The sequence below is a fragment of the Malania oleifera genome, chromosome 11 (genome assembly GCF_029873635.1).
Source record: "Malania oleifera isolate guangnan ecotype guangnan chromosome 11, ASM2987363v1, whole genome shotgun sequence".
NCBI classification, from domain to species: Eukaryota; Viridiplantae; Streptophyta; class Magnoliopsida; order Santalales; family Ximeniaceae; genus Malania; species Malania oleifera.
The window spans coordinates 67,630,806-67,642,980 of record NC_080427.1 but is presented as its reverse complement, the minus strand read 5'-3'; positions in this window follow the sequence as shown (position 1 = coordinate 67,642,980).

Sequence of the window (12,175 nt, the reverse complement as noted above, 5' to 3'; positions counted from 1 at the left end):
AATTACCTTTGCACACCTTCATAATCCCACTTTTGGACTTGTAATTGAATTCATTACAATCCAAAGTGCCACGTGAAATAAGACTCTTTCGTAGGTCCGATATGTGTCTTACATTACTCAAGGTTCTTACAGCACCATCAAACATTTTAATTCTAACACTTCCTATGTCAATGATTTTACAAGAGACATCATTACCCATAAGAATTGAACTTGAATTTACCAACTTGTAAGCGCGGAACCACTCCTTATTTGGAGTCATATGGTAAGAACATACCGAGTTTAGGATCCATAAATTCGTGAGGCGATCCGGCCCCAAAGAAGCTGAAAGTGCATCACCATCACTGCAAAATAAATTTTTTTCTTAAACTACATTTGTTGATTTTAAAGTCCCTTCATGCTTTTCAATGTTTCCTTTCTTCTAATCCGGACACTTCAGTTTAATGTGCCCTTTTTTACCACACTTATAATGTTAGATATCCTTTTTCTTCTTGGATTGAGTTTGGAATTTTTGACTCGATCCATTTCTGAATTTTCATCTCCCACGATCATGGTTACCTTTCACCATAAGTCTTTCTCTGTGTGAATTTTCATCGCAAACTTTCATCCCTTGATGAAACCTCAACAGCGCACTTGTCACCTATTCCAAATTTAGGGTCTCTTTCCCACATGTAAGAGTGGTAATCAAGTTCTCATACGTGTGAGTCACTAGTAAGGAATTAACGCCCTATCATCCTCTTTGAATTTCACATCAACCCACATTAAATCACTTATGATTTGATTAAATGTGTTGATGTGTTAGTTCAAGTTTGAACCATCCACCATCTTAAGCCAATAAATACGTTGCTTAAGAAAAAGCTTGTTAGTAAGGGATTTGGACATGTACCAACTTTCAAGCTTTTGCCAAACAGTCGCAAGAGAATCTTCCTTCATGACGTGATAAAGCACTTCATCGGCCAAACACAATCGTATTGTAGCAACAACCTTTGTTGACTTTTTGAATCTGATCCCTATTTTGATGCTGACAAAGTACTTGTATCTTATGTATGTATTTAGTATGTGAACAAGTTTATAATTCAGCACACACATAAGGGAAAGGAAAAATGGAAGCTAGGAGAGACTTAAAGATCATATCGTCTAGCGTATTCCATGGAAGACAGAAGAGCAAAGGAATGAAAACATATATTTTCTATTTGTAATGCATTTAGATATATTGGTTTATAATAAAGCATGATTTGCATGATATGATGCTAAGCTCAAACATGACCATAGACAGACCTTAGGGCACCCAACCTTTCATAAAAAAACCTCTCAAAAATTGCCAAAATCATACAAAGGTTTTAAAATTGTTTTTAAGATAAAAAAAAAAAGGGTTTAAACTCAAGATTTTAAAGGGTCCATTCGACCAAACCCATGCAGGCTTAATAGCCCACCAAACCGACCCTGTTCATAGGTCGAGATTCAAAGGCTCCAGCCAACCAGCCATCTTAAGGCTTTAAGGCCTAGCCGACCGACCTATCTTTTGGCCATCTTTACAAATCCCTAGCCAATCGGTCCATATTACCTATGAAAACCCCAGCTAATCGGACCACATTATTTTGGCCAAAAACAAAAGCCTAGTCGACCAGCCATTTAGCCTTTAAAATGCCCCAGTCGATCGACCCTTAAAGTACGGCCGACTGGACTTTGACTCGACATGCTGTTTCTCGAGGATTTGAAAATCGCCAAAGTGCTAGCCGACTGAGACCTTCCCCAATTGACCGAACCTCTCAAGTTTGACTAAATTTAAGCACAAAATGGTCATTAAAATTTAGTTAAACAATTTTAAAAATGACCAACGTCTCCCTAATGGTCATATTTCAAAAGAAGTCTATAAATACCCCTTCATAACTCATTTTTTTAACTAATGATTATATTGAAAATCCTCTCAAATATTTTTGGGCATTCATTTTAAAGTTTTCCCACATTCATCTTATTGCAAAAATCTTTTTGGGGAAAATTTCATACTCTCTCCTAGTCTTTTTATTTTTATAAAACATTTGAGAGAGATCATCTAGTTTCTCCTACACTCCTTTTTGAAGATCATTGTTGGAGAATTCTTTTATTGTTCTTGAAATATTTATTGTGCTTGCACTTTCAAATCTCCCACTCTTTCATTTTGAAAAATCTTCTTGGGAGAAAATTGTTTTGAGATTACTTTTACAAAATCTTGAGCATATATTAACTCATATACATTGCTTGAAAGATTTTGTGTTATACATCAAATTTCTCCTCTCTCTTTCATCTCACAAATTATTTTTGGAGAAATTTTGAGAGTTATTCAAAAGGTCTTGAGCACATATTTACATTCATATTTATTGTACTTGAAAAGCCTCTTTGCATTTGTGCTTTCATAGACACATCTTATTTTGCAAATATCATTTGAAAACAAATCCCTAGGTTCTCCTACATTTTTATTGAAAAATATTTTTTGAGAAATATTTATTGGGATTGAATCTCTGAAGTATTTATCATATATATCTTGTTCAAAGATTTCAAAAGCAATATTGAGAAAAATACCCATACTCTACTGAGCTTAATTTCATATCATTAGAGGGTGCATGTAAAGCTTCAATTTGTATATCTTTACTTATTTCAGAAGCACTTATTTGTATGCAAACTTTATTTTATATTTTTGTATTGGTTTGGCTTCGCCTAGTAAGTGAGCTAGGGAGACTCCACTCTATAAGGAGAACCCGTTTGGCTTTGCCTAGTAAGTGAGTTAGAGAGACTCCACCCTGTAAGGAGAACCTGTTTGGCTCAACCTGGTAAGTGAGTTTAGGAGACTCTGCTCTGTAAGGAGAGTTTGTAAACGACATTGCTCCACCCGATTAAGTGAGCAAGGTAGTGGAATCCTTGAGTGGTTTGCCCAAGGTGGGGACATAGGCAGGATTGGAACCTTAATAACAAATATTTTGTCTTATTTCTCTTTCACTATGCTTGTTTATTTCCGTGCTTCAATTTCTAGCACTTGTGTGTTTTAATTTGATTTATTGTGATCATCGTATATGGTTTAAATTATTTTCATATTGGAATATTTGTTGGAATTGAGATTGCATAGAACGACCCTAGGTTGCGATATACTGATTGTGGAGTTAAAATAGGACATACTTGACCTAAGATTTTTTTTTAATACCTAATTCACCCCGCTCTTGGGAATACACCATTCCTATCAATTAGTATCAAAGCCTCTTTGCAAAAAATCTTAACCGCTTGTGTCAAAAATCGCAATGGCTCAATTTGGTGTATCCCCATTCGGTGAGGGAAAATCATGTATCAAACCTCTAGTATTCTGTGATGCAAATTACACCAGTTGGAAACAAAGGATGATCATATTTATAAAATCAATGGACTAGAGGGCTTGACAAAGTTAAAAGAACTTGTATGCAAATGAATGAAAATGATATTAGTTTAATGCATGCAAATTCAAATGTCATGGATATGTTATATCATGCTTTAGATTCTAATATTTTTCTTGAAATCATGGCATGTAAATGTGCGAGGGAAATTTGGGAAGAGCTAGAAAAGAGATACGGAGGAACCGAAAAGAAGGAGACCACCACTCAGGAAGCTCCAATCTCAAAAGATAAAGCGGTGGCAAATTGTGAACAAATTGATTCGATCAATGAAGAGGTATTCGTATCAAAATCTCCTTTTTTGGATGATTCATGTGATGAACTTTGTGATATATTATGTGAGGAATCATTTGATAAATTTAGTAATACTTCTGTTGATGATGATGCATGTAATGATTCTGATGATAAATATTGTGACAATTCTTGTGACGAATCATGTGTTGAACTTAATGGTGAAAGCATGTCTACAAACTAGATAAAGCTTTATTTAAAATGCATAAGTTTCTAGTTAGGGTGTCTAAGCAGAAAACAACCCTAAAAAATGAAAATAAAAGGTTGACTATACAATTAAAAATTCTAAAAGAATATCATGCTACCTTGGAAAAGAAGAAAATTGTGAAGGTCTTGAAAATCATTTGCTTAGAGAGAAAAATTGAAGATTATCTTGTAATGATTTTGAAATCCACAAGTAAAAAGGATAACACCAATAAACCCTTAGGAGCTAAAAGAAATAATTCTTTCAAAAAGGGTTCAAGATCATCTCATAAATCCCAGTGTCATGCCTCATCAAGCAAACATAGGATTAGTAAGTACAGTCTTTCACGAATAAACAAAATGTGCTTATATTGTAAAATGAAAAGGCACATTCAATATAACAGGTGCTAGAGGCAAGAATAAGAAATTAACATGGGTAATTAGGAAAGCAGGCTCCCTTAAAATCAAAGGAAGAATGGATTCCAATTGGAATCAAAGCAAAGATTCTCAGTTCTTAGGTTTAGGGATAGTGATAACTTAAAGGCTTAGGAAGTGGTTTGTTCCTAAAAAGTTAAAACTTAGTATATGCATTCACTATACACTATTCTGTATACTAAGAATCTTAGAGATTCAAGCAAATACGAAAATTCAAGTAATTTATCTAATATGAACTTAATGCATATACATCATAATGATTGGTTAAAATATGAGATTATTGGCTATAGCATGCTAATATTTGAACTAAAAAGGAATGATATTATCTTTGCTTGAGTAAGATGTTTGTCTCCACATATCTCATATCATTCCTCAAATTTGTTCAAAGTAAAGGTTAAGGGCGCAACTAGCTAAAATTCTTGGAACCTTATATTTCTGAAATGGAAAACATAAATCATCATATCTTGAATAATATCTCAGAAGCATGCATGAATAAATCCACTTCAAAATGGACAACTGTACTTTTATTGGTAAATATTCCTCAATGTTTAATTCATGCTTAAATATTAATATCTCAAAGTTAAGCATCTTTTGTCCATTGCACAAGAATTGAGTTTTAGGGAATCCACTTTGCTGTATATTATGTATCCCTAGAACTCATTTTCAAAAAGAAATCAAAATTTAGTCATCTCTCTAGTCATAAGCACTAATCTTCATAAATTCCAAATCTATTAAGTGTTTATTAAAAGACAGCCTTTCAAAGTCAAATTGAGGCATTCACTAAGAGATTCAAGCTTTTCACTTAGTAAAATTAAAATATTCTCTTTGTGCTTAAAATGTAAAAATCCTCTAATTTTGATTCGTGCATAAGCTATCTCCTCCATAGGAACTCTTTACCAAACCACGATCACATCCGGTAAATTCATCTATCCATTGGTTCGTATCCTTACTCAAAATAGTGATCATTTTTAAAGGATACCTTCCAATAATGGAAAGTCAGAAATAACCAAAGAGTAGTGTTCAGATATTCATATAATCCTAAATGCTATGTGCCTAAATGTTAGGACAAATTAGCTAGCATGAAAACATTTTGAATAATGTCTAGCTTCTCTTGAATACTCTTCTGAACTTAATAGAAATTTAATCTTTAAGAGTATTTATTCAAATTCCCTTCACAAGCTCTCAAACTTTATATTCAAATTCCCTTCACAAGCTCTCAAACTTTAAGTCATTTCATTTAAAGCTTCATATCCTTAGAAGTGTTTTTGAATGTGCTGAATGCCTAAGATGATCGTTGTAGGTTTCAATCTAGAAGAAAAGTTCAAAGTTCAAAGAAACCTATGCACAACCAATTAAAAGTCATTCAAACTTAAGCTTTCATGGGTTAAGATTCATAAGAAAAGAGACATAATAAGCTTATGACCCTAGAGAAATATTGCTTGTGACTTTTTGGTCCTCTAAGCCTAGGCATTCAAAGCCAAGTTTAAATCATTGAAAATCTAGAGTACTTGGCAAAGAACTTTAAAAATGAAAAGAAGATAAATGCATAAGATGATAATGAGTAGAGTGCAAAACTAAGGGGGGGGGGGGGGCATTTTTTCTTTATAATTTCATGACTCTTTTAAAAGTTCTTATGATCATATTTTCTACTCATATGCCTTTATGAGAACAACATTGTAGATTACTATCCATAATATGCTGAATAATTAAATTTCTTTGATGGATGGTTTATATTTCGTATGAACAGTTATTTGAGCTACTGGATTGCATACTTGAACTGGAACGCCAACTGCATGGCTGACGCAATATTGTGAAATGCATGCTAGTAGTTGATAATAGGAGTGCATGCTGATTAAACTAAATGCCACTTGCATGGCTGATGCAGTGATTTGCGAATTGCTTGTTGTAGAAACTACAAGATTATTTGGTGCATGGTTTAATGATATGCAAATTTGGGAAATGTTCCATTTACAGATGGCATTCTATTTAAATTTTGTAAAAATTTTCCCAAAATAATCAAAGTTCATAAACTATGTGCTAAAAAGATTATGACAAAGTGCATGCTAATTTTTTTTTTTTTTTTGAAAGGACAAGTGAATGATAAAAGAAGATTGATCTTTATCCTTGATTAATAATGCATGCATGAGATCATATATAAGGGAGCTGAGCTCCATCCTTAGAGAAAGAGCACAAAGGACACATATGCATCATATTTCGCTTTTTAAATATTGAGACTCTTCTGAAAACCTGGGACATCATATACGACTCTTAAAACTCTATGAATAGATATGGATTGTTCTCAGGTATATGTGCACTATAGTATGCCTTAATATGTATTTTCTGATGCATTTGTATTCCATAGGATGATTATGCTAGTTATGTTAGAAATGAATAGTCAATACACAGTATAATTATTCCAAAGATTCTTAAATGATTGCCCATACAAATTTGCATATTTAAGAAAATTAATCTTTGATTAGTATAAGCACTTTATTTTATCTAAGCTGGTATTCAAATCTAAAGGGGGAGATGTTGTGAAATTCCATTTCTTATGCTCACCCTACATCTAATCTTAGATTTCTTATGAGGAGTTTACTGTGCCATGTTCGTTTAAAACATAAATTCTTCTTGCTCACAGTATATTTTTTGTGTTGCTCTTGCCATATGATCTTGTTTTAATCTTTTGATATATTTTTTTATCTGTATAGTTGATTTTTCTCTCGTTATATTTTGATGTGTGCTTAAATGCTCACCAGAAAAATATTACTTGCTTGAGCCTTGTATTAAGGTTTCTTTTTCAACAAGCACCGTCCCCAATACTTTTTGAAAATATTAAAGGGAGAAATATTTTTATCAAAATGAAATGTCTTATGGCAAGAAATGTTCTTATATAAAATTCTCATCTTTTGTTTAAATATTTTTAAATGTTTTTTTTTTTTTATGATTTTATTGAAAAGGGCATTGCATACCTGGTTCATTGATCATATATATATATATATGAAATGCATGTGAACTAGTTAAACCGATCTTATGCTCAAATCTACACTTGCTATCATATGTCGTATGTTTTGAACTCAATTTTTTTTTTACAGGTCTCATGAAATGTTTAAATTGCAATGGTTTGTAGATATCTCTAGTCTGACCATGTTTATCATGCTCATCATATAGTATTAATCCCATTTGGGCAGTTCCACTATTGTTGCTTGCTTAATTGCAAAAAATTTCAAAACAACAATAAGATTTCCTTTATATGGCCAAGTTTTATATCAAATAGGGGGAGTTCTTTTTTAAGTTTTTTTTTTAATTGCTCAATTTTTTACACTTAACTTAACCCTTTTGTTGATGCCAAAAGGGGGTGTAACGACCCAAATTTAAAATGGAAATTTGAGTAATAAGAGAGAGAGAAATAGAAATAGAAACAGAAGGAGGTCGTAGACTTCGTCGACGACATTGCATTTTTGGAAGGAAAAGAAAAGGGAATGGAAACAAAATAAAAAAAAAAAAAGGAAGCTGCCAAGCTTCGTCGATGAACACAGGGTTTCGTCGACGAAGTCTTAAAGGATTTCGTCGATGAACACAGGGCTTCGTCGACGAGAAAACTCTAAGAGGGGTTTCAGAGCTGACTGAATTTCGTCCACAAGGAGTGGATTTCGTCGACGAAATTTGTGAAGAACTTGTCGACGAAGGTCGGGCTCGTTGAAAAATTTCACTGCCTATAAATATGAAAAATCCGATTTTTATTTCATATGCAAGCTTCCTTTCCACTCTCTCTCTCTCTCTCCTCTTCAGTCCTCTCACTCTCTCTCTTCGATTTTGGCTCCGCCAGTCGTCGGATCGAAGATTTGAGGCTACCACGACGCTCCTGGCAAAGTTCTCTGCGAGTTTGTCGGAGCGGATCGTTGGGAAAACGAAATTGGAAATCATCCCAGAGTTGATGTAAGGCTTTTTAAGCCAAATTAGACTTTGAGGTAGTTATAGAAATTGATGTACGCATGAAAATATTGATGATTAATACTGGGAGTTTTGAGTTTCAGGGTATTGAGTAGGAAATTTTACGGGGGTCAGGCTAGGATTTTAGGGGGTTTCTCAGTAGCCAGGTAAAGGAATAAACTAAAGCAGTAATTTTCCACACAATTTATTATTAATTATGAGTAAGTTTATTTTCAGAAAAGCAAATGTTATAGTTGTATATGATAGATGAAATGTATATTTGGAAAATACTGTTATGATGATTAAAATGTATATGTATGTATAAGATGCCAGAAAGGATGATTTTAGAATATGAAACATGACTTTAAACGACATATATGTGGCATGAACATTATTTTTATGTGAAGTGAATCATGATATGAAGGATTTTACGATCAAAGCATATTTTCAAGTATTTTGAAAGACGAGTTATGCTATACTGAGTTTGACGAATATATGATAAATGAGTTATTTTCAGAATGTAAATACCTGAAACGTATCTGGCGCGAGGCCATATTTATATTATCGGCACAAGGCCGTATTTACGATTTTGGCGCAAGGCCATGTATTTATGTTATCGGCGTGAGGCCGTATTTACTATGTTATCGGCGTGAGGCCGTATTTACTATGATGTTGGCACGAGGCCATACGTATTATTTCGGCACGAGGCCGTATCTATGTTTTCGGCACGAGGCCGTGATGATATTATGTATGTTCATGTATCATATGTTATTACAGCCAGGATGTTAGTTTAGTTTAGTTCAGGGCTCGGTACCGGAGCTATATGTGTAGATCAGATATCTACTTCAGATTAGTGCTAACCGTCCCACGAGGGGATGGGAGATGGATAGTCGATGTGGCTTTCAATAAAGTGTGGACGTCCACCTGGCAGTCTGGACCAGGGTGTGGCGGGCTTATCGTACTTACAGACATATTTGATTCGGTAGTGGTCGGCCAGCCATTGTCGGGTCCCGCTTTCGGGCTGCACAACCCGTCATGGGGGGTAATACATGACATTAGCTAGCTATTCATCCTGGGTATATTTTCAGTATTATAGTTACAACAGATGTTTTTATGTATGTTATTATAGATATAACAGATGCTTATGTATGTTATGATTCATTAACAAATATGAAAGTACATGATCATCCAGTATAATATTATGATTATTTTTAGAGTTATGAAATGTACTGTATATGTATAAGCACTTTAAATGTTCATGTTGCCACACAGCTGTATTTAGTTTATTTTCCATTATTGAGAAGTGTCTCACCCCCAACATTAATTAACTTTTCAGGAAACCCAGAGAGACCAGCTGGTCAGGGCAGCCGTTGAGTGATTGGTGCTTCCCTACTAGAAGGGTAAGCATCGAACTAGGATTAAGAGATTTTTGTTGTATGGTCCTAGTAATGTTTTTGACTTTTTAGAGATTGTACATATAAACAGTATACTGATGTTAATAGAAAGCTCTGGTATTATGTTTTATGATTGGATGTTGAGATTTATGTTTACTGCTGCTAGGTTTTCCACTGTGTTTGATAGATGTCCCCGCTACCCACGGGTTCGGGTTGACCATTTCATTTATTATGTGATATTTTATATTAAGAAATTGAGGGATGTTACAGGGGGAGAGGATTTTTTAGCAAAATTTCAAATATTTTTATACTCCATTCTAAGTTTTAATAGGGTAAAATATTTTTAAAAGGGGTTAAATATCTGAACAACAAGCATCAAGTATCTATGCTGCAATGCTAAAACGAAATGCATAATTAATTTGAAATGTCTTCTTTCTTGATATTCCAGATCTAAAATGTCTATATTTTAAATTATGCATATTCTTAGGGGGGGGGGGGAGCCTTTTTAGTCTAAACTCATTTTGCTCCCGTGTGTTTTTCATCATCAAAAAGGGGGAGATTATTGACTTTTTGAGTCTAATCCCTGTTTTGATGCCGACAAAGCACTTGTATCTTATGTGTGTATATAGTATGTGAACATGATTATAATTCAGCACACACATAAGGGAAAGGAAAAATGGAAGCCAGAAGAGACTTAAAAATCATATCGTCTAGTGTATTCTGTTGACCTTATAGGTCATGTCCCATTTTGATTATGACAAATACTTTGATATTTAATGGTTGATGAGTTTGTGTGTAGGATAAATTGGAAGTATCATTTGGCGCACGCACATGGACTTGAAGAAGATAAAGACCCTGAACATTTATTTGTTGTAATTTAATTAAGTTTTATTTGGGTCTGTAATATTTAAATATCAATGGTCTGTAATAATTAATGCATTGCATGCATGATAGGGTTGATAAGCTCAAAGACCTTAGACTGACCTTAGGTCCAAATATATTGCATGAAAAATCCCCCATATATCTTAGAAGTAATAATCATGTGAATAGGAGTGACTTCAAATGAAATTAGGACTAAAATGCACAATCTCTATGTGTTTGGTTGACCGAACCAGAAAACACATAGATCTTCGGTCGACCGAACCTCCCTAGGGTCAAAGGTTTAACTATTTGTCGACCAAGCTTAAAATGAACACCAACGCCTTGGTCGACCGAAGTGACACGTGGGAAAATCCCAACGCCCTGGTCAACCGAACTTGAAGTTGAAAAATGGCCCGATTGACCGAACATCCAATTTTGGTCAATCGAACTTAGCCTGGTTGACCAAACCTTGGAGGTTCAACAATTGCCTCAAGTTTGGTCAACCAACTCCTCAGTTCAAAAACACCCTGGTCGACCGAACCTTAAAATTGGTTGACCGAACCTCTCGGATTGCTCAATTTTTACCGAGGTTAAATTGGGTTATTTTTAATTATACTCACCTAATCCTTTTCCAAAATACTCAGCGTGTCCTCAACGACTATAATTTTTCCCAACTATATAAATACCTCCTCATTTGCAAAATTAAGACGAGATTAGTGTTTAGATTAACCAAAATTCTCTGAAAACTCTTTTGAGTAAAATCATTCCTACTTTCATATTTTTCATACTCAATGCCAAAATCTCTTCTACATACTCATCTAGCCTTTCATTTTAAGAGAGATTAGTGTTTCATATTCACCTTACAAGCTTTAACTCTCCCTCATTTTATTTGATTGTGTATTGAATTTTAGAGAGTTGCTTAAAGTTTTTCTCATAATATTTCACTCATAAATATTGTATTGGGAAAAAAATTTACTTGGCTTAAGATCTTGCATTCTCATTGCAAGATTTATAAGTTTGCTTTGTGCATTGACAAAAACATTTTTTAGCAAGTTTAACTCTATTATCTATTGTACTTTACATTTGAAAATTATTATTGTGATATTTGTTTAAGGGTTATAGAAACCTTTTAATTATGCCCATTACAAGCACATTATCTTGAAATCAAAAGTCTTACTCTCACGTACACACATTGACATACATATTGTTGAGAGTTAACACATTGGTTAACAAAATCTCACGTGAGCTTAATATCCTATCATATGTGAGTGCATAAATTGATTAAGAATAGTGGTACATATCTGCTTAGTGTAAGAAGCATATTTGTTTGTACACAAATTTAATTATTTGTTGTATTTCAGGTGTGGGCTTGAAGATGGAGACTTTCCCTATAAAAAGTCCCGGATTGGCTTTGACCCGGTTAGGAAAGTTAGGTGCACCATCCAGTTAAGGTGTTGTATTAGGTGTTGATCCACCGGTTAAGTGAGCCTTAGTGGAATCTTCTTACTTTTGAGCTTGAGGAGGGGATGTAAGCAGTATTGGCCGAACCCCGATATCATTTCTTGTGCCTGCTTTTAATCTCTGCAATTTAAATTTCAGCACTTAAATGTTTGGGTTTAATTCTTGATTAAGTTTATGATTGTATAGAAAGACCCTAGGCTTGTGTAATACTGCTGTTGGAATTTGAAT